The sequence below is a fragment of the Sus scrofa genome, chromosome 8, assembly GCF_054392235.1.
Source record: "Sus scrofa isolate SSC_HxYL_T2T_F1_AM1 chromosome 8, Sscrofa_HxYL_maternal_Yorkshire_Landrace_v2.0, whole genome shotgun sequence".
NCBI classification, from domain to species: domain Eukaryota; kingdom Metazoa; phylum Chordata; class Mammalia; order Artiodactyla; family Suidae; genus Sus; species Sus scrofa.
This window is the reverse complement of record NC_139390.1, coordinates 29,445,083-29,468,580: the sequence shown is the minus strand read 5'-3', so window position 1 is coordinate 29,468,580 and position 23,498 is coordinate 29,445,083. Positions and strand designations below refer to the sequence as shown.

The following is a 23,498-nucleotide window of genomic DNA, read 5'->3' as shown; positions in this document are numbered from 1 at the left end:
GAGCTAACTAAGCAAGGCCATCCTCCGGACACGCTCTAGAGAAGGGGTGAAACCCTGACTAGCCGCTGGGCTCTGCTTCTGAGAGCCCGTGAGCATCAGCCATGCGGGGATCTGCCCGGACTGCTGCCCACACTGAGCCCTCTGATCTGGTCCACCCGGATTCTTTAACAGATGTCAGACCAACCAACACTCACGGTGCGGACGCTCCATGATGACAGCTGCTGGTCAAGCCCACCCTTGCGGACCTCACTGTGGGTGTTGAGGGTGAAATGGCTCCCTGATCCCACACTAACACAGGGGTCACTGTCGGCAGAACCTAGGTCAGGTTCAGTCCATGGCAGCAGTTCTCAAAGTCAGATCTGCCGACTAGCAGCATCCATATCACCTGGGCGCTTGTTAGAAGTGCAAACTCTTGGCCCCACCTTAGACCTACTGAATCACAAATTCTGGGATGGGACCCGCTCATCTGAGGTTTTGACAATAGGAACACTAAAGTTTGAGAGCCTGTGGCCTTTGGCATTCAGTGTTTTTCCAGCCACTTACCTTAGGTTACAAGTTTACCTTAACTGGTGGTTTCACATTATGTAACACTTAGGAACAGGGGTACCTTTTAAATAAATTATTTCAAATTAATTCAGCAATGACACCACCCATTATGGATGATCTGACCATTAAATAAAAAATTTAAATGTAACAGATCTTGCTTTTCAGATACTAGCCAAATCTTGTTTTTAATCTTTGTCAAAGGCAACTGTTGGAACTAAAATTAATACCATTTCTTAGGAAAAGTATTCATAAAGTGGTCCCTCCCTGTTGACCCAAATCAACTACCCACACGATTACAGTGGTAATAAATTTCCTTCCAGAAAACTTCCAGATAGGAACATAAAGTCAGAGACACAGACCAATGAGTCACCCATCGCAAACAGAAAAACACACTAATGAAAGCTAGGACCACGATTTCTCAACTCGTGTTTTTTAACTATCTGCACAAAAGCAGCTCGTCTGTTTACTGTCTGGCATCCTCGCAGGACAGCCCAGCCCCTAAGATGGGCTTGGTCTCGGGGGCCTTTCTGGGTCAGTTCTACTGGGCAGGTGACAAGAAGCCTAAAGGTGAACCCAACATCCTCCCCTCAAATGCCCCCAACCATAGCACGGGGTGCTAGGAGGCTCGGGGTGAGACCTGTAAGAGCAGAGGCTGCAGGAGGGGGCACAGGAGGAGGCGGCGGGGGGGGAGTGGGGAAGGGATAGGGGGTGGAGGGAGGGTAGCACAGAGCTGTCCTAGCTTGGGCTGCTACACCAAGGAACCACCGACTGGATGGCTTAAACAACACACATTCACATATCACAGTCCTGGAGGCTGGGAGTCCAGAACCAGGGTCCTGCATGGCAAGGGCTGCAGCAAGGCCCTCTTCCCCGCGCCTCCTCTGGGCTGCACCCTCCCACAGCCCAGACACGACTTGTCACTCATAAGGAAGGAAGGCACCAACCCCAGCATGAAGGCTCCATCCCTGAGACCTCATCTAAACCCTGTTACGGCCCCTAGGAGGTCCCGCCTCCAAAGACCAGCACATAGGCTATGAGAGCTTCCACAGATGAATTTAGGGGAGACATACACGTGCAGTCCATAGCAGGAGCGAATGTGGTTCTAAGTCACCCCTCCGGGTCTGACTTAAGGTTTTACAGGGCCTCTGTAAAGTTTCCTTAAAAAAGAGGTCAGCAGCTACAAAAAAAGGAAATGTTGTGAAAGCACGGGTAACAAGGTTTTATTAGGACCTAAAGGAATAGGTTGGTTTTCCGAGTCTTAATGGACTGGCAAGATACAGTTTTGTTTTGTTCTCTGTGTCAGCAGAAGGGAGACACAGAGGCCAGAACAAGGGATCTACTTGACAGGCCACACAGGTCATGAATGTGGCAACTGGTCTGGGCTGCAAGGCTTACTTATAAAAGTAAGCAAGGTCCTGAGCTGCGACTTAGAACTGGTCTGTCACCCAGTCTACCTTTTATCCCGCTTCTTCACCCGCCTGCCTCCTGGTCAGTGCGGGACCTGACCTACTCCGCTGCAGGAAGCAGATCTAGAAGGCTTCCTGCAACCAGCAAGCTGCAGGGCACCACCCCGGCACCCCCCCCCCTCCCAACAAGCATGTGCCCCCAAGGCCTCAGATGGTGACGGAGCACAATGCCAGGGCCTGCTTTATGAGCTTAACTTCCACTTAAGATCACTTAAACACCCATAAGATGATGGAGGGGAAAAGGACGACAACTCTGTAGTCTCAAGACACGAGACAAATACAGGCTATCATTATAAGACCGGAGAACTTACATTCAAGGCAAGAAAGTTTTGGGAAAGAATCAAGAATCGAGATACAGTTCTGTCACACAGACACTGATAACACAGATGGGTAGATTTTAGCATACTTAATTTGTGCTTAAATGATACTTACAAAACTTGGGGTGGAAAAGGATCATTTTGTCCTGATAAAGCTGTAACCTATGCCACAAAACAGCACTGCATCAACACAGGACAATAACAGAAATCCTCTGGGGACGTTTAAAAGGCTCTTCCCCTCTTGCAGCCACAGTCCAATCCAAACCCTGAACTTGGCGACATCCATACACTCAGCAGTTCCCATCCTTTTTTCCTCCCTCAGTATTTGTTATTTGTCTCCCTGACTACACTTCATGCTCCTTTATCTAGCATTATTCACTTTCAAACCAATTCCTGGTACAGCGCTTAGCATACAACTGTGCCCTCAGAACCTCTCTGTGTTAATTAAATAACACACGATCGAGCTCCCTCATCCTGTCACTAGGTGAGGACCGGATCGTGTATGCAGCTTTTGGACTTTTACTGAAAACAACATCAGGGCCCCTGCTGACGTGATGATAAAGACTGAGGTGTAGCAGGAACCATCCTGAGAGGCCGGAGGACCAGCTGCAGCATCACGGAGGCCCGAGGGATGAGCGAGGGAGGGCAGTGAAGGAGGAGGGTGGGGGTGGAAGGGAGAATTCCAGTCTGCAGAGAGCACCAAAATGATAAAGCAAAGGCGCAAGCGGCGGTATTCAAGAAGGGAAGCCCTGCTTTTTACACTCTGGCTCAAGCGAGAGTTTTAGATAGGCTGACTGGCTTTTTTTCCCATGAAATAAGTAATATTTCAACTGATTACAGAGAAACTAGGAACACTAAAAATAGGAAAAAAAGAAGGAAGGAAGGAAAAGGAAAAAAGGTGCCTTATAACCCCACTTCCCCAAGACAGGGATTTCCACTGAGTCTGTCAATGAGCCTCTATTCGGGGTTTCTGTGGCCACGGCTCTGGGTCATCGCCTTGGTCCACAACCGGCCTGTGGAGATGTCCCAAGGGGGCGCAGAGTCTTAAGCCCCAAGGCACGCACAGCGGGCCGAGCCCCAGCCCGTAGGAAGCCGGCAGGCGGCGCGGGCACACTGGGGAGTCATCTCCAGGGCAGGGGCATGTGAAGCTACTCAACTAGAAGGATCACAAAGAAGGGGTCACATCACAGTCCCCTATTCCCTAAGAAGAGCTGGCAAGATGCTGGAGGCAGGGGCAGCTAGAAAGGGGAAGAAAGTGGGAATGGGAAGCAGAGGTCTTTACCAGGAGCTCGGGAGGGGAGAATGTGACCAAGGACAGAGGTCCGAGGGAGAGAGGGAGGACAGGCCCCAGGTGGCGCCCAGAGGGTGGGGACCCTCAATGGGCTCTGCCGGCACCACCATCCTGTCCTGCAGTGAACTCTGACTTAGCCTCTGACAAGGGACAGACTGCTAAAAGCCCCAGCTCTAAACTGGGCTGCCCTCCGCCCTCTCTCCCGCCTCTCACACATCTGCCACTAAAAAAAACTAACCCCACCCAGCCCATTACACAATGCTTATCTGGATATGACCTAAGGGCAGAATCCATGAGAGGAAGCTCATGACTTCAAAGTTAGGAAATACTTTTCTGCTTTACCAGGGAGAGGGGATGGGGAAGTCCACACTATGAAATAAGGGGTTTAAAAGAGTGAAGCCAGCTCTTCCCCTACCTCAGCACAATGCTCTCTGGGTTCTATGTGGAAACGTGGCCTTTCCACCTGGAAAACCCCAGCCTCATGGCCTTCCTTATTTAAGGGCCCACGTCCTGAAAGAGCAGCTTGGGAAGAAGTCTTCTTTGGGGGCATCCATGACTGTTTGGTAGTTGGGAAACCTGAGTTTCAGCTTTAGTAATGTTTCTGGCTCTGATGTTTTCAACTAGAAAATGGAAGCAAACTCTCTATCACTGGGCCAGCCTCGTCCCTTAAGAGTCAGGCACCGATATTCATTCAAAACTCCAATAGATTTCAAACACTTTAAGTGTTTATGTAACTCAGAGTGGACATGTCAACTGCAAATGTTCTTTGAAAACTGTTGTTGTAGCAAGCAAATTTCTTACACATTACCATAATTGCCTTTGCCAAGAAAACTCATTAAAGAGGCAACAATGTGCAGTTCTCTAACTGTGGCAAATCCAGCACCCTGAGCTTCAGTTAGCAAGAAGTGAGAGCTACTACACGTGCACAGGGCAAAATAAAGCCGGGGAGAAAGTGACTGCCTTCATCAGTAAACAAAGTAATCCGGGAAAGAGTACTTTTTTTTATATCTGTCACTCCAAAGGACAGATTTTTAGAAAACAAACAAACAAACAAAAATATCCTGTCATAAGACAGAAAAGCCAAGTACAGCGCACTCAGCTTAAAATTACACAGAAGGTGAGCACGAGGGAACCGACCTCTGGGGCCTGTGACTGTGCTTAGTCGGCCAGGTCAGGTCACAGTTCACCGCACTTGTCAACCTCTGGGCCGTCCTGAAAGCTGCATGATGTTCTAAGCTGTGGCTGGGATGACTGTAAAGAGTGAAACATCAATGACAAATCTCTTCACAATGACTCCCAGCCTTGTGTTTCCCATCACTGACAAGACACCAGACCCCTGCATCTGTCAGCCCTCTTGGCCCAAGGTCTTTGCACCTGTGAATTCAGAGCACAGGCTGCTCAGTGGGGCGGGGTCTGTCGCCACAGGTGTGCGCCCAGGGCAGAGCAGGAGCACTGAGCTGTTGCCCAAGGACCCCGGTTTCCTCGGGCTGTGCCTCCAGGCGATGGCCTGCACATTGCTAAAAAGCTGAAGCCATGTGCAAACCACCAGCACACCGCCCAGGAGGCCCAGAGAGGCTCCTTTTGGCAACATGAGCATCCTCCACATGCCGAAGCATCTCTGACTGTCCAGGAACATCTTTTGGCCTGTCCTAAAAGTCTAGTGATGATAAAAAGAAAGGTGTGGGTACGTGGAAGTAAAGAGTGACTAACACTTGTGGAGGGGCTGAGTAGGCAGCTACTTTTATATCCTCCAAAGCCCCATGAGGGACAGGCTGCCCGCACCCTTCCGTGCGGCATTAGCTCCCATTTCCTGGTTGCTTCCTCATCGGTTGCCCCAACATCCCTCGCTCTATGAGGCTGGTGTTATTACCATACCCTTGAGACAGCTGAGGATTCTGCCTTTGGTCAAACAGCTCGTACATGGAGGAGCCAGGATTTAAGCCCAGGCCAGTCTGATTTAAAAATTCGTACTTTCCAACTCAACAGCAAAAAACCAAATACCTCAATTTAAAAATAGACAAAGGACCTGAATAGACATTTTCCAAAGATGATATACAAACAGCCAACAAGCATATGAAAAGATGCTCAACATCATTAATCATTAGAGAAATGCAAATCAAAACCACAATGAGGGAGTTCCCGTCGTGGCGCAGTGGTTAACGAATCCAACTAGGAACCATGAGGTTGCAGGTTCGGTCCCTGCCCTTGCTCAGTGGGTTAACGACCCGGCGTTGCCGTGAGCTGTGGTGTAGGTTGCAGACATGGCTCGGATCTGGCGTTGCTGCAGCTCTGGCGTAGGCCAGTGGCTACAGCTCCAATTAGACCTCTAGCCTGGGAACCTCCATATGCCGTGGGAGCGGCCCAAAAAATAGCAAAAAAGACAAAAAAAAAAAAAAAAAAAAAAAAAACACAATGACATAAAACTTCGCACCCATTAGGATGCCCACTTCGAAACAAAACAAAACCCCATTAAACATAAGTGTTGGCTGAGGATGTGGAGAAAGTGGAACTCCTGGGTACTACTGGTAAGAATGTAAAATGGTACATCTCCAATGGAAAACAGTTTAGAGAGTCCTCCAAAAAATTAAAAATGGAACTACCATATGATCCAGCAATTCCATTTCTAGGTACATATCCAAAAGAATTGCAAGCAGGATCTCAGAAAAGATACCCACACACCCATATTCATTGCATCATTATTCACAATAGCCAAAAAGTAAAAACAATCTAAATAGCCAGGTAGAGATTAACAGTTACACAAAAGGTTTATAATACAGTGGAAGATTAGGCAGCCTTAAAAAGGAAAGAAACCCTAATATATGCTTTAATGTGGATGAACCTTGAGAACACCATGCTAAGTGAAATACAGCGGACATAAACTGTATCGAAGGACAAACACTGTATGATTTCACTTAGATGAGGCAACCGAAGTACCCAAACCCATGCACAGTGGAATGGTGGGGGTGGGGCGGGGGATGAGGAACAGAGAGCTACTGTTTAATGGTACAGAATTTCGGTTTCCAAGAATAAAAGGTTTTGCAGACCCATTACACAGCAATGTGAATATAATTAACACTACTGAACTACACAATTAAAAATGGTTAAAGATGGCAAATGTTACACGATGTTTTTTTTACCACCATCAAAAATTTTAAACTATGTTTCAAAAATCCGCACTATTACACAGGATGCTACACTGACTCTCCAGTCAATTAGGCCTTTTTGAAATTATACACCCACCTTTTCCCCTCAAGTGGCCAGGAGTCATTTGCAGGCCTCTTCATCACGAATGGGGGCCATCAGCTAATACTGAGTTTCACTTTATTCTGCCGAGTGACATACCAAGATGACAAAGGACCAGAAGGCCCATCTTTAAAACTCTGGCAACTCAGGAAAGGAAGGAGTCTTGATGTAAATGAAAATCTGAGATTCTGGAATATCCTCCCAAAGGTCATTCCAATTCAGATCGTGAGATGAGAACGGTCCCAACCCTGGCCTCTCTGCCAGGCAGACAGTGTCTGCCATCCTGAGGTCTGTGAGGGTTTCTGAGGCAGGGCACACACTTTTGCCTCATTTAGCCCCAAGCTCACATTCATTATGCAGAACTGCCTCTCTGGAAGGGAGAGTGAGAGCTCCCCCATACTGCAGGAAGGAAGGAGGTGAGGTAGCAGTGGGGGTGGTGCCACATGGCACCCTACAGCCGGGACCCACCCACCTCCAGGGCTATAACCTGGACCTTCTGCAGGGGTGCTGACCCTGGACACTCCTCCCAGATTCAATGGCGAGGAAGGCTCCTGTGCGTATTACGGTCTTTGAGCCTCAGGATTCTCATCTGTAAAGTGAGGTGTCAGATTCAGAACCCCTTTTCTTTCTAACATGAAAAGCTCCAAATAATCTAAGCTACCAACATCAGGAGACTTTACTGAGCTCCACAGACTCAGGGGATCATAAAAAGAGTATTAAAGAGAAGTACTTAAATAAACAAAAAGAGCCCTGTAAAACCTACTATCCAAGAGTCTGTCTCGTCCCAGACAAAAACCAACGCAGACACACATGCCGAAGATGATGCAGACAGAACCGGACCATTCCAGAAAGAATGACATAGCAAAGGGATAACAATGAAACCATTTCTGAGCCACGGCTGGCAGGGCAGTTACAGATCACAACCAAAGGAGCTGTGAGAGGTGGAGGGCAGGAGAGCCAGGGACTGTGGGCAGTGGACGAGAGTCTATATTAATCCGAGTGACCAAGAAGGCAAAAGCCAAAGCCTCCAAGGAGAGGCAACTGGGGGAGGTGACCTGGGTCATTATCCCGCTACAAGCAGGCACCGTGATATGTTTTTCATATCATTGATGTTACTCCTTCAGAAAAAAGATTAAAACATTCTGTCATCAGGAACCTTAAAATGACTGCAGCCACAGAGTTTAAACTTTAACAAACTATGTTATTTTAGGAATAGAACATACCGATTTGGACTAACCTGTCGATTACAATTTCAAAAAAAAAAAAAAAAAAGCTTTTAGTTTTATGGAAAGAGCAATCGGAGAAGATGAAACATGGTCTCTTTTAAGCTACCAGAATGAGAAAAGGGTTCTATTGAGCTTTTATATTTCTTAATTTAACTTTTATTTTTTAAAAAGGTTTCCATTCCCAAACTATTCTCTGAAGCTGTAAACATAACATCCTGACATCTTATATCTGCTGGAACCAGAGAAATTTGGACACTCACTGAGCGAAGTGCTCTGCGACATCCCAGGCTCTTTCCAAGGCAGGTGAGCAGGTGCTAAGTGGCCCCTGGGAGCAAAGGCTTCTGAGGGAGGTGACAGCAGCAGTGGGAGAGCCAAGAAGAAGAGCCTTCGAAAGAAAACCATGCATCTCTAACTTTAAGGCTTGATTTCTGACAATTAAGGCTGTCATTTTCTCAACTCCAATTACTGGTCACGCCAAATTTAATAATTTCATAGAATAAAGGAGGGAAAAGTCATCAAATGATCATCTGTCATTTAAGCCAACAAGAGAAGTGATTCTATAACTGAGTCCATTTCCAATAAATCTGAATACTTGCTACCAACATGATCTATAACAGAAATGTGTTTCCACTTTAACCTCCATAAAGCTAGAAATATTCCAAATGTTTCTTAATTAAAAATGAATTTTTCCTATCAAAATGTCAGTACAGGAAGTTCCCTGCTGGTCTAGCGGTTAAGGATCTGGTGTTGTCATTGCTACAGCTTGGGTCACTGCTGTGGTACCAGTTTGATCCTTAGCCCCAGGATTTCCACATGCCGTGGATGCAGTCGAAAAGGGGGAAAAATCACATTATAAAACTTAAAAAGAGAAAAGGGGGAAATACCACCTATCACTACAACTTATCAAAACTTCTATAGAATACCAGTGTATTCTCCTTGTATTTTTTCTCAAGTATATGTTATTTTTTACATAGTATATTCCGAGTAGTTAATAATAAAATGCCCACATGCCATTAATATTCCAAAACCATACAACCCTGTGTCCAACAGAAGCCAAGCACCACCTATGAACCAAACCCGCTGCCAGGTTGCAGAACCATAACGAGACAGTGTCCCTGCCCCATGGATCTTGAATGCAGTTTTGGAAATGGGTCCCCAGGACTCACCATGGCCGGGCAAGGTCTAAGTGGACACAGGCATGTGAGAGCGCCCTGAGGCCAGCTCGCCACACACATGTCTAAAACCCACGGGGAGCCCGGCATGGCCCACCAGCCTTTCCTCCCCCAGGGACCTTGACCGCCTTTGGCTGCTGAGCCACGTGACAACTATTTGCTCTCAGAATCCCGAACTCTTATTACTGGGTAAATAGAGCAATCGAATGTCATTCTCAGCAGAGAAACCTCTGCCAGGAGATCACGCAGCTTCTATCCAAGTACTTCTGGTAATAAGATACCTCCATACTTGCTCACACACAATTTCACCCACTTTCGGATACCCACGTACTGTTACAAAGCTAGTGAGCCCCGGTTACTTTCACTGTCCTGGTTCTGCCTTTGGCTGGTGAGCAATATAATTAACAAGAATACACTGAGTTGTATGAGGCTATATCCTCTCTGCCCGTTGGCCCAGACAACATCTTAGGTGGGTCCCCACTGCCATGCTGGTACCATGCCCCTCCCATCCCTCCCTGAAGAACTACCATGAGTCGAGTCAATTGGCTCCCAGAAATCTGGAGTAAAACACAGATTGGTCCTGCTGTATATATAGCGCTGGGAACTATATCTAGGTGCTTATGATGGAGCTTGATAATGTGAAAAAAAAAAGGAATGCATATATGCATTGTGAATGGGTCACCCTGCTGTATAGTAGAAAACTGATAGAATACTGTAAACCAGCTATACTGGAAAAAAATAAAAATCATTAAAAAAAAAAAACACAGTTTGGCAGTCAGGTAATCAGATGCCTCTGGAGCTAAGAGGTCCTACAGACTCGGGGGCTGGCTGGCTGGCTGGCCGTATACAGTGATGAACAAGCTGGGGGAGCTGGTGTGTAGAATGAGGAGGAGACCACAAAAGAAGAGAAAAAAGAATTGCATGATCCCAAAAAGAGGGAGCCAGAGAGACTTCTTTGGTTCCAGTCAGTGTTCTGATTCCTGGCTCTTGCCCTTATCTTGATTTTTACAAGCCTCCTTCTGATTAAGCTTGCTGGAGTCATTTTCTGTTCTTGCAACTAAGTGATCACTGGCTGACGAAGACAGGCTTAGGCTCATCTGCTTCCTGAGCACCCTCTGAGCACAGCCGATCTGCAGGGGGCATGTGAGGATAAGCTACAAGCACAAAACGACTTCCTCTCTCAAGAAGCTGGAAACTGGTTGAGGGAGCAAAAACTGAATATAATTAGGGAAACAAACAGGTTGGTGATACTCGACCGGATCTGGTTTAATGGGAAGAGAACCACAATTCTAAGTCCATTCTACCACTGACGGCCTGTTTGATCTTAAGTGGGTCCCTTTCCGTCTCTAAGCCTCGATTTCTTCACCTGTAAAATAAGGAATTTGGAAAAGTTCCCATTTTCAAAGTTCCCACTTACTTTTAGGATTCTTTGAAGGCAGTGGACTCACCTCCTCCCTATCTAGTAACCATCACTTTAGAAGCTGGGTGGGCTGCAGAGTCTCTGCCCAAAGTCAAGCACGTCTGTCAGGAGGGAACGCAGCATGAGTGCCACCCCCCAGGCACCACGCTTGCAGCTCTGAGTGAGGAGTCAGGGCGAAGGGAAGCCTCCAAGAGCTCATCCCCAGAGCAGCATGTCCAAGAGAACTTGGACGAAGGGAAGGTTCCAGAGCTGTGCTCTCCAACATGGCAGCTGCCAGCCACACGTGGTTCTTGAGCACCTGAAATGAGGCGAGACTGGGGGACTCAACTTCTACCAGCACTGCAGCTAGTGGACAGTACAGACCTACAGGTCAGGACCAACAACCGCAAGACACAAGTAGGCAGTTCTCCAACAGGGCTGCACGGACCCTAAGAAACATCAGGAGCAGAGAGGCTGACCATGCCGAGGGAAAGGAGGAAGGAACACCAGAAAGGACCAGAAGCTGGCTTAGGCTCATCTGTCTGTTCATGCTAAAGCATGCTGGGCCGGGTGTCGAGGGGACAGACGCAGCCTTCTGGGCAAAGGGAACCAGCCCATGCAAGACGACAGCAGCGTGAAGCAGCCCAGCACACGGGGAGTGGGCACCACCCACAGCTCCACACGCACACTCCATCCTCACGACCGCGGCATCTGACAGGGTGGCCACGTGCTCAGCAGAGAATCAGTGCTGCCCAGTGGCCAGGTGACAGAGTTCCGGACACAGACACAAGACCTCCACTAGGGACTTTGGCTCTCTTGCTACAAAGGGGTCACCCTTGGCCCTGGGTGCCTCCTCCTTCGTTCTGCAGGGGAAGTGGAAGGGGAGCAGCCGCACCGTGACCAGGAGGTGGTCAAGAGGATGAAACAGAAAAGTAGAAAGGACCCCAGCCCACTGGGGATGTCGCAGAACTAATGAACAGCCTGGACCTGCTATCAGCCAGGCTCCTTCTTACGTGTGAATTAATCCCTCTCTGGTTATGCCAGTGTAGCAGGATTTCCAGAACATTCAAGTAAGAGACAATCTCTCAGTGAGGTCAAATCTGCAACCTGGAAGTAACGGGCTGAAAAAGGTGGAACTGACCTGGCAAATGAATGGAAATGCAGCAACTTTACTACGTGCTGGTGAAGCATCTGGTCTACCAGTACATAGCCTCCTGCATGCTGGAAGCTATACAAGGTTCGATGGAGACCAGAGTGTTAGTGACAATGGAAGAAAACTTGCAGGAGGTGGTTCATACATTTCCCTAAGGGAGAATGATGAACTCAAGCCACACCGGCCATTCTGCAAAGAGACAGAAGAAATGCCTCCTTTGTTAAGGCAGGTATCCCTGCCTACGCCCTCTAATCTAAGTCCCACACTTAAAAGTCTTGCAGGACAGAAAAGGCCAAGTGTCTCCACACCCCACCCCCAACACAAGTCTTTGCAAGAGACAAGGCTGCTGCCAATAGGAAAAAGAAAAACTTCCCTTCAGTAACTGTCTGGGGAAGATGCTGCAAAAAAACCAAAACAAACAAACAAACAAACAAAAAAAAAACAAATCAAAGAGGTGAGACTATAACCTCTCATCACTAAGACTGTCCTCAACCGAAAATTCTCAAGCTAACACACCTGGACAGGAAATGAGCACAAGCCTTCAACTTTCTGTGGAAAACCCATTATTCTCCCAAGTATGAAATGCATGGATTGGGACTGCAAGTTATTTTCAGAATAATATAAGATCATAATTATAGCATTCCTACTTTGGTAGGTGTTTAAAATCTTGTTAGCACTCATTCTGCAAATATTTTCATTTATAGGACAATGACAAAGCAAATTTACTTGGGGAAAAAAATCCATTTAGAAAGCAGTGTAACGCATCCCTTGGCTTTATCTCTGGATTTTACAAAACCAAGAGTGTGCTAGCAGCTGAAATTCTGGGGCCACTAGCTCAAGTCCAGTGGGAACGCCCGGCCTTGCCCCCTCCAGGAGGTACAGTGTTTTCTTTCACTTAAATAGATGAAATTAGCAGAAACCACTCATCCAGGAAGTTTCTAATTCTGTTTTTTAAAAATGAGAATTACCAGTAAATAATGCCCCAAATGTGTATGAGCAAGAATTAGCATGTAATTCTAGAATACTGCCAACATAAGAATTGTTCTTTTACTCCACCGCAGCTTCTCACCACACAAACACTAACTTGAGTAAAGCAGTCAAAACTCCTGACACTTTATTCCTAAAACTGTCAACAGCTCATGACTGTGATTAAGAGACTGGTTCTGGGGCAGAACTGACCTGATTTGAGTTGCAGGTCTTTCAATATTTCTGGCCTCCTCTGTGAAAGGCCAGGGCATAGTAACGGCTGCGCAGAGCCCACGTGAGAATTACCATCTGACTGTGTGAAGGCGCCAACACTAACTGCCTAATACGTGATAAGGATAATTACAATGGCTATTATTAATAGTTTTATTGCAAAGAAGATAGGATTTGTTTGTTGTTTCATCATCTGCCAAAGAACACATTTCTAATTTTCAATCTCTTTATTTTATTAACAACCACTCAGGGCTTCTTTGGCTGGAGTTTAAATCAGGATGGGATGTACCCTTCCTTGCCTATTAGCTGCTGCAGCTTGAGAAATTCAGAGGACCTCACAGTGCGGCCCCCAAGCCTGCAGTGTCAGCATCAGGCTCTTGTAAGCATTGCAAATGCTCAGGCGCCACCAAGTATTCTGGCTCCAGAATCAGACACTTTAGGGGTGAGGAACAGCTAACTTGTTTCCACAAGTTCTCCAAGGGATTCTGGGCAGGCAGTCAGAGGGCAGCTGAAAGAAATGCAGCCCTGGGCCAATGTCACTACCCTGTAGCCCTGTGACTACTGCCCTCGGGAATGAGGCCGCTGTGGGAGCCCTGATGGAGGATCCCTACCCTCGCCTTCCTGGGTACTTCTGGGGGCAACATCAGTGTCCCCTGTACCCCCCCCCAGACCCCCCCGCAGCCTGGAGCAGATAGCAAACAAGGCCGGCCAGCAGGGGAGCTCAACCATTCCCACTGGCCTAACCACCCTCATGGTCAAGGCCCCTGGAGAAGGAGGTTCCACAACACTCTTAAGACCCTTTCTCAGCATATGACCACACAAAAATGTGCACACAGGCAGAGAAAGTGCAGAGAAGCACTAATTCATAAGAGCCCAGAGGGAGAAAAACCCAAATGCCCATCGACGGGCAAACGAGTGTATCTGAAGTCTATCTATACACTGCAGTGTTAATAGACTATAAAAAGAAATGAAGCACTGATACACACTACACATGACGAACCTTGAAAATATTCTAAGTGAAAAAAGCCACACATACAGAACCACATATTATTTATACAAAATATCCAGAACAGGCAAATCTATAGAGACAGGAAGATGATTAGTGGTTGTCTAGGCTTGGGGGGAGGGGAGGGAGTTTTGGGAAGTGACAACTATGGGTTTCTTTCTGGGGGACAAAAAGATTTTAAAAATTAGATTACAGTGATGGTTCCAAAACCCTGTAAATAAAGAAAAATACACTGTATAATTTAAATGGGTAAACTGTATAATACATGAATTATAGCTCAATAAAGCTGTTTTTAAAACAAAACAAAAGCTTCCTGCCAAGGACTCCTCATGAGAGCTGCTCTAACCTCCCAGCAGTGCTGTCCAGGGAGCAGGGTAGCAGTGCGAGACCTGAGGCCAAGATTGGGGGAGGAGGAAGCAGGCCAGCCTGCAGGCAAATTTAAGGAGGCATTCATCCTCAGGGCCATGAAGCACAGGGCCCATACACGCAGGGCCCTAAAAGTGAGTGCCTCCTTAAATTGTGCACTCAGGATGCCTGCCTGGCTGCCTGCCTCGCCCTGGTCCTGCCCTGATTCTGAGACTGCTTCAAGTTCAGATATGCCTACAGAGTCTATCCTGAGGCTATTTCCAGACTACTTACCATTTCCTTGCTTTATAAACCTCACTAGCTCCCCAGTACCTACAGATTTCAAGTTCAAGGGTGACAACTCAAGATCCTCTACTTCGGACTTAAACCCTGCAGGCTTACGGGTACAGCCTCCAGAGTTAGATGGGCCCTACGGATGCTGTAAGCAAGGATTTACACTCCAGGACCTCCAGGACCCAAGCCCTCAGCCCCTCCCCAGCCTTCCTAGCAAGCAGCAGAGGTTAAAATTCAATCTCTGGGTTACCATCAACCCTCAGCACCAGGCTTCACACAAAGTATAAGGACTGACTGACTGTTTAAATGTCAATGGTTAACTAGGAAAGGCTCAATCAATGCTAACTTACAACTGTTAGCAGGCACAAAAACAGCAAACTGAGACAGAATCTAGCCATTTGCTGTGGCTTCCCCATCTGTACTGACATGCCAAAAAGCATGAGGAAGAAGAAAAATCTACTAGCTTCAAACTACTGAAATCCATGAACAAACAATTCCCAATATTTCATCTTGAACCTGGGCTTTACTGACCACAGAAAAGCAGAGTTATGTGGAAAGTAAGTTAGGAATAATCTTAAAAAGCCATGTGTCTCTGGCAACCAGAGACCATTTGTTCTCTTCCTTATTTTGTCAACACCCTAAAACCTTGCAGAAAAAGAAAGAAAAACATCTCGATTTCAGAACGGTAGCTCTCCATTCAAATAAGCTGCAAATGAGCAAAGGAGGTACATACTATAACAAAAACAAGACCAAAACCAAAAACACGGAGGGGATAAAAAAAGAAAGCACACTTTTCTGGGACTGGAAAAAGAAAGGAGGGCCATCAAGACACAGGGAGCAACACTGCCACCAAGTGGTGACCGGGTCTCAAGTCGCCCTCTGACATCTGAATCAGCCTTCTCAATCAAGGCTGCGGTCTGAATGCTTTGGGTGGGTTTAAAAAGAAAGATTTCAACCCCAGGCCCATCCCCACCTTCCTGACAAGGTGAGAGCAGAGGGGCCGGTGCAGCCCATAGTATAAGTCTCCCCACGTGACTGATACACAGTGAACATAGAGAACCAGGGATCAAAACAGAGTCGCAAAGATGTCACTGTGATGCTTAAATGTTCCAGTCAAGTTCTGCTTGCAGTTTTTCTGCTTATATCGTCCATTAAAATTTCCTAATGGTAAATAAATTCTTGAAAATTTGGCCATGAACAATAATAAAGCACAGTCATACAACAGTTCTACATTTTTCACAATAACATAAAGATTCAGATTAATTCCTTGGTTTTGCCATTACTATTTGAAGCTAATATCTAATCCAATCAACCAAACTGTACCATAAATCAGGCACATTGACACGGCTATACTCACAACACAAAAACCCTTTGAACTTCAGTTTTACTGGACTACTGGCTTATACAATAGGTTTCAAATCAATAAATCTTATCTGTATTAGATGGGTTTTTCCTTTTCCTCTTTTTAAACAAGACATGTAAAGTCAATGCTTCTATTGTTAGTGAAATCGTAAAGACACAATGTAATCGGAAATGCTTAAATGAAAGGCATTAGACCAAGACTAAAATTGTCCCTTAGCCCACAGAGGTTAAGTAAAAGAATTTTCCCCCATTCCATAGTTGGGAGTTCCCTAAAAAATTATTTCTTAACCACAAAGAATTATATTTTGTATGAAACACTAGGAGGAAAAACTGAAGTCTTTCTACTACCAAACGTCTCGTCAGAGGTTGATTTTCAGCATTTTTTGCAGGCCTGACAATTAGGGCAGAACCCACAGCTAAGAAAACAAACACCTGCACATTCTCTGTGCCCTGCTGCCACCCAGGAGACAAAGCTTCCCTGGAAAATAAGCCGGCAGGAACGAGGCAGACGCCATATGTTTGGTTTCACTTGGCACGCTGTCAGGTTTTTCTTTATCCCTAGTACCACATGTTTCTTTTATCACCGCATTTCCCCCACCAGACCAACTCGCTGCTTCTCCAGGCAGCACAAATCCCCCGGAAAAAAATGTCACCGGCAACCAGATTTACTTGAGGCCTGACACACAGGGGGGACTCCTTAGTCACCTACAGCAGCAGGGAGGCGCACGGAGTCCTCACCTAGGACCAGAAGGTCTGCGCTGCACTGAATACAGGGGCTTGTGCTAAGCCCTTGCCAGTCATGGTGGACCAGTATCACCTGCACCACTGGGGAGCCCGTCAGCAATGGAGACCCTCTGGAGTTCCCACTGTGGCTCTGCAGTTAGGAAACCCAACTAGCATCCATGAGGACGCAGGTTCAATCCCCGGCCTTGCTCAGTGGGTTAAGGATCTGGCATTACCGTGAGCTGTAGTGCAGGTCGCAGACGCAGCTAGGATCCCGCATTGCTGGGGCTGTGGCACAGGCTGGGGGCTCCAGCTCCAAGGTGACCCCTAGCCTGGGAACCTCCATATGCTGCGAGTACAGCCCTAAAAAAGACCAGAGTTACCGTTGTGGCGCAGTGGTTAACGAATCCGACTATGAAACCATGAGGTTGTGGGTTTGATCCCTGCCCTTGCTCAGTGGGTTAAGGACCCGGCATTGCCGTGAGCCGTGGTGTAGATCGCAGATGCGGCTAGGATTCCGCATTGTTGTGGCTGTGGCGTAGGCCAGAGGCTACAGTTCCGGTTCCACCCCTAGCCTGGGAACATCCATATGCCGCAGGAGCGGCCCAAAAAATGACAAAAAGGCAAAAAAAAAACGAAAAAAAGAAATGGAGACCCTCTGGACCCACCCAGACCCACAGCACCAGAACCTGCCTACCAAGAGGACCTTAATGCATGCACGTCTATGAGGTGCTGCTCTAGACCTTGAGGGGAAAGCCACCCCACACAGGGCTGTCCGCTCTGCATCTGGAGGACAGCAGTGCCTCTACCTTCTTCCCCAGCAGGGCAGGCCTGTGGGGGGACCACAGTGGGAAGGTTCTGAAAGTGACAAAGGACTGTTAGCCAGTCAGCAGCCTCGCTCTCCCCTACTCAGAGGCTCAACTGTGTCGTCCTCAGCCGGCTCTACAAACGCATCTTACGCACCAAACTTCAGGGCGGCGCCCCTCACAGGTTTAAGTGAAGCCTGACAACACGGCCTTCGATGGAGTTTATAGGTTACCGGGTACGAACCCTTCACATCCTTGGCCTCTCACAAACCTTCCACTCAAAGACCCAGTAACCCAAAGGAGGGAGAACGCACGTCCCTGAGGATTCTGGGGCACGGGTCCTAAGCAGTCTTGACCAAAAGCACCACTGAAGACTTCGCTTTCAGTGTAAACCACCACGCAGCTTTCAGCGTTCTACTTTGTGATCTTCCTGGGTGTGTTTGTTGGCAGAAACATGTACCTCGCCAAGTCTTCAAGTACCCTCGGGTGATGCCCTATTTATCACAAAGAGTCAACGCAGCGTAGCTGTGCACCTGACCCACCCGCAGGGATGCAGGGCCCCTGCGCTGAGGCGCAGGGTGGAGACCGTCCTGCTGGCTGGTTTGCTGCACTAGCTTCAGGTGGGAATTCCTACAAGCGACCAACTGGTCTCTGTCGAGTTCAAAAAATAAGTAAAAGATCCTGCAATCTGGGGACGTTCACGCTGGTCCTACTAAACATTTATCTGTAAACGTCGACATGGAAACTGCCCACCTACTTCAGACAGGTCTCCAACACAGAAACTTCAGATTCCTGCAACTGAATTATTTCACAGGGATTTTGCACATCAATGTCACAGAGCCTTGAGGAAGTGACAGACAGGCTGCCTCTGTGTGAGGCAGCGTCTGCACAGGCGACTCTCTCAGCTCCGTCCTGCCCTCGCTCTCACCCCGCATCTAGCTGGGAGTCGTGCTCCCTGTTCACTGAGACCCTCCTCTCCAGGTTTGAGCCCATCGAATGAAGACAGGGACCCCAGATTACAGAAAATTCTATTTCACCTTCGCCTATATCCTTATTGCTCTGCAAACATCCTGGTTTTTAAATTATGTTTGCTTTATTAGTATTTTCCAAGCAGAACAAAATGGATGGGGCAGCATAAATATTACTCACTTTTTCAGCTTGAAGAAAGGTGAGACCTAACTGAGAGTTGCCGTGTCAGAATATAAGTGCAGAATAGTCATAGAGTCACACTGAGCATCTGAAACATTTTAAAAGGCACTGAGTGCTCCTTACAAGCAGACTTTTATGTCCCTCACGCCCAAGCCAGAGCCACCAGCTGCAGCCACCTGGACGGCCTGCGGTCCCAGCCCTGAGGCATCGCCAGCAGCACATACTCTGCGGGATGTCAGGGCCTTCGGCTGCCTGAGGGTCTGGAGGCCTCACAGCTGGAGGGGAGCGGGCAGCGAGCACACGGGCCCAAGGGGCCCCAAGACCACAGCGGAAGGCTCTGTTCTCTGCACCCTAAGGATGGGAAACAGACGGCGGCAGAGGAGGAAGATGCCTGATTCAGGAGAAGAAAATTCAGAGACGTGTCAGAAAATCAACCTCCCCGCCCGGCACTAACAAGGGAGGGAGGACGGTCAACTGAGGGCAAGTCGGGTCTTAAAACGCTCTGAAACGTGTGGCTGCCTGGCCAGCAGGGTGACACGGGGACAGACTGGGAACCCGAGGGAAGGTGATCCAGAGGAGGAGGCAGGCCCGGGCCCACCCACAGGGCGCGCCAGCCACAGTCCAGCCGCCCACAGCTCAGCACGGGGCTGCGGGGCACCGACCTGAGCTCCGGGCCCACCTGCCACCTGCTGGCCCTGGGGTTTGGGAAGAGCAATTCCAGCCACTCCAAGCCTCTGCTCCCTCACCCGTGAAAAAGGTGTCATAAAAACGCTGACCTTCATAAGGCTGACCGGGCCTGAAAGGAAATAACTCATGTACAGGACCCGCCAGAGAGACGGGCACAGTCAGGGATGACGATGACACCAACGCAGAGTCGGAAAGGCTCTTATTTTCTCTTCCCTCCCTCTCCCATACACCAGTACCTATAATTTAAAAACACAGGCAGCACTTCTTCATTCCCTAAGGGCAAAACGGACACAAGCTGAAAGAGGAGGAAGTGAGTTAAAAATCACCACTGGATAAACATTCGGTTTTAAGAATCAGCAATTTACTTGCCTCGCCTTCAAAGTCATAAAGCCTGTATGGACTGCAGCAACCTGAGGATAAAGATAATGAACACGCAAATAAACAGAGGATGTGTCAAGGAGATCAATCCAATGGAAAAAGTCACGATAAGGAGAGGGGGGACTTGGGATGGAGTGGCCAGTGTGGCTGCAATGAGAACGTGGTTTTCCAGAGTTCCTGTGGTGGCGGTTAACGAAGCCAACTGACATTCACGAGGACGCGGGTTCAATCCCTGGTCTCGCTCAGTGGGTTAAGGATCCGGCGTTGCCATGAGCTGTGGTTTAGATCACAGACGAGGCTCGGATCCTGTGTTGCTGTGGCTTTGGCGTCGGCCAGCAGCTGTAGCTCCGATGGGACCCCTAGTCTGGGAACCTCCATATGCTATGGGTGCAGCCCTAAAAAGACCAAAAAAAAGTGGTTTTCAGCAAAGCAGGTGAGGGAGTTAGTCTCAGGGACACTGGAAGGGCCTTCCAGGCAGAGGGAAGAGCCGGTGCAAAGGCCTCAGGAGGGCATAGCCAGAGTGTGGTGAGAGCCGGGGGCCCCAGCAGAAGCCCTGCTCAAAGGGGCCCAGTGGGTGCTGCACTGTGGCATCACGTGGTGCTGCATCGGTTCCCTAAGGACACCCCCCTGCAGGACATGGTGGGAAAACCGACAGCAGCTGCAGTTGGGGACATGAAGAATCGGTGACATCTGTGGAGGAGGAAGGGCAGGAGCAGCACCCACACAGGCCTGCTGTGCTCAGCACTTAATCAATCACTTAGAGATGCAGAGGGCAGAGCGCATCAGCTTTACACAGCTCATCACCAGAATCAAGTTCAAAACCGCCCCCAAAGGACTGGCTGATGATATAACACTTCACGGGTACAAACTAGATAAAAACCTTAAAAAGCCTTTCTCAAGTGAAGCTAGGAATCAGTCCAACTTTGAAATAACAGGTCGTGCCCCAAAGGACAAGATCCGCTAAGAGCCAGGAATGTGAGTTAATTACCTAAAGCAGAGACAGTTTATGAAGGTGACCTGCATCCAGAGAAGAGCAGCCACTCGTGGAAGGAAGAGACGAAGATTGGGCTGTGGGTCCCACGGGGACCAAGGACACTCAGAGGACAGGACTTTGACTAGAAGAGACTCAACAGAAAGCCGTGCCAGGACGAAGGAACGAGGGCAACGAGCCCGGAGAAGAGCCTTAGAGGAAGAAGCGCCTGTGGGACCCGCTGTCCTCTAAGGACCAGGAAGGGTAAGCAAGCGTGCGCTGCACGGCTCCGAGGCCAGAAGGAACCCGGGGAGGGAAACACAGGCAGACAGGGCTGGGCTCAATGGAAGGAAGCACATCTGAAACCACAGAGCTGCTCTAGGAGGCAACAGGCTGCTTCAGAGTCAGCCCCAGCCCTTAACACGCTCCCAGCCACCGTTTTAAAAATGTTATCATTACACGTGACATGTATGAATACATTAAAGACACCACACAGCACTTCACCCTCCACAAGTCCCCATGCAGTGTGGCACCGTGACACGGCAGCCCTGCTGTCCAAGAGTGAAACTCCACTTCTGGTGCTATTGCTGTTCTGTTGCCTCTATCACAAATCACAGCTCAGCTCTGTGTGTGCCCCTTCCTGGGCCTCCCTCCTTCCTATCCTGTGCCCCCACCCTCAACCGGGCACTGCCAGGACCTGGGAGGAAGAGTCCCCTGCAGTAGGTGGACTCTCCACGGCAGCCAAGGAAGAGCACACGGCCATCCCGCCAGCCCGGGCCTCTCAGCACAGCAGCTCCCCAGGGGCTCCAGCACTGGATGGAGCAGCCAAGCTCTGCTCCACAGCGCCCCCCTGTGGAGGTGCCGAGGCCAGAAAGGTTTCCGGTGGGGGGAACCAGAGGGACTTTCACACATGGGAGGTGACTTTATACTAGAAACATTTGCATCCCTAATTTTCTCTTGAATCTTATGAAATCTGTCCACATTTAAATAAAATGTCAGTAAATAATGCCATTTGCAGCAACATGGATGGAACTAGAGAATCTCATACTGAGTGAAATGAGCCAGAAAGACAAAGACAAATACCATATGATATCACTTATAACTGGAATCTAATATTCAGCACAAATGAACATCTCCTCAGAAAAGAAAATCATGGACTTGGAGAAGAGACTTGTGGTTGCCTGATGGGAGGGGGAGGGAGTGGGAGGGATCGGGAGCTTGGGCTTATCAGACACAACCTAGAATAGATTTACAAGGAGATCCTGCTGAATAGCATTGAGAACTATGTCTAGATACTCATGTTGCAACAGAAGAAAGGCTGGGGGAAAAACTGTAATGGTAATGTATACATGCAAGGATAACCTGACCCCCTTGCTGTACAGTGGGAAAATTAAAAAAATAAAATAAAATAAAATAAAATAAATAAATAAAAATAAAATAAAATGTCAGTAAAAACATCATGTTCCCGTACCCTAATCAGTGCGGCATGATTAACCCTATATCCCAGGTGAGGAATTAGCTTGTTCCAGATCACAGCTCCGAAGGGGGAGATCTGGGACTTGAACGCAGGCCTCTGCCCCTGCTTACGGAGGAGGTTCCCCTGAGTTCTAAATGCTCTCCCTAAGTTCACCTTCTTGACCACCTCAGACCCTCCCACAGTGAATAGGCCAGCTCCCCGCTTTCCTGCAAACAAGCAGGTGATCCTGGGAGCCCTGACAAGAGGCGCTGGGGTGCTCTTGAACACTAGGAGTGTCGCTCCGCGCGGGAGGATGGACCCCAGCAAGCGCTCTGTGCCCAGCGGCCTAGAAACCACGATGCCCAGCATGCAGGGAGCTGGCGGGGCCTGCTCAGTGCTCTGACCTCTGCAGCAACAACCAATATCCCACCTCGTCCCCAAAGCCTTCACCCAGCCGTGTCAGAGGGCCCAGAGGTCACCACAGAACCCTGTCAACTGCAGACGTCATTGATGAGAATACAATTTGGAGCTAAATATTCATTTCTTACAATATTTCCAGACAAACCCAATTGAAAAGTTTCCTGCCTTGCCTTGGAAAAAAAGAACTCAAGACACCAACTGTGGCATTCTTCCTGCTTCCTCTCCTCACCCACTCTACCTTGGGGGGCTCTCCAGAGAAGCAAGCACTCATCAGCACGCGCTACCCTTCTAACTCAGGCCCTTCAAACGCCGACTGGGAGACAGACAGCTGTGTCCATCTGGAAACTCACTACACTTCCAGACACAGGCACAGAGGGGCCTGGGGGTGGGCCTGCAGGTGCCAGAGTTTCCCCAAAGGCCAGAGTTCCCATCAGGAGCTGTGTGTTTAACAAGCCTGGTGTTTTTACAGCCACTACCTTAGCAGACCTCTCTGGCCTAGAATTTTAAAAGAAGTTTAAGAAGAGCTGGGTTACTACAAAACATGGCTGTTGGATACTAGCAGGCAATCTATAACATAAAAATGAAATCTTTAAAACAAAACTTTCTTAATTGAGACAAACTGAAATAATTCCATTTACTAAAATTTTTTTTTTAAATCTTACTGAATTTATAAATCCAGCAGCACTCCTTTATATCGTTCCTGCTGGGGAACATCGGTATAGGAAGCTAAATAAACACCAGAGCTCCAACCTCAGTAAAGGCAACAAAAATAACGTTACCACTTTACATCGGATATGTCTTCAGGTCTCACATGTGTAATTTAATGTGTTTCCAGAGTTCCCATTGTGATTCAGAAGGTTACGAACTTAACTAGTACCCATGAGGATGCGGG

At 48.2% G+C, this 23,498-nt stretch overlaps 1 protein-coding gene across 13 annotated transcripts in view; it reads right to left on the bottom strand.

Moving 5' to 3' along the window:
- The window catches only part of TBC1D1 (TBC1 domain family member 1), a 219,571-nt gene that overhangs the window by 52,183 nt on the left and 143,890 nt on the right, over window positions 1–23,498 (bottom strand).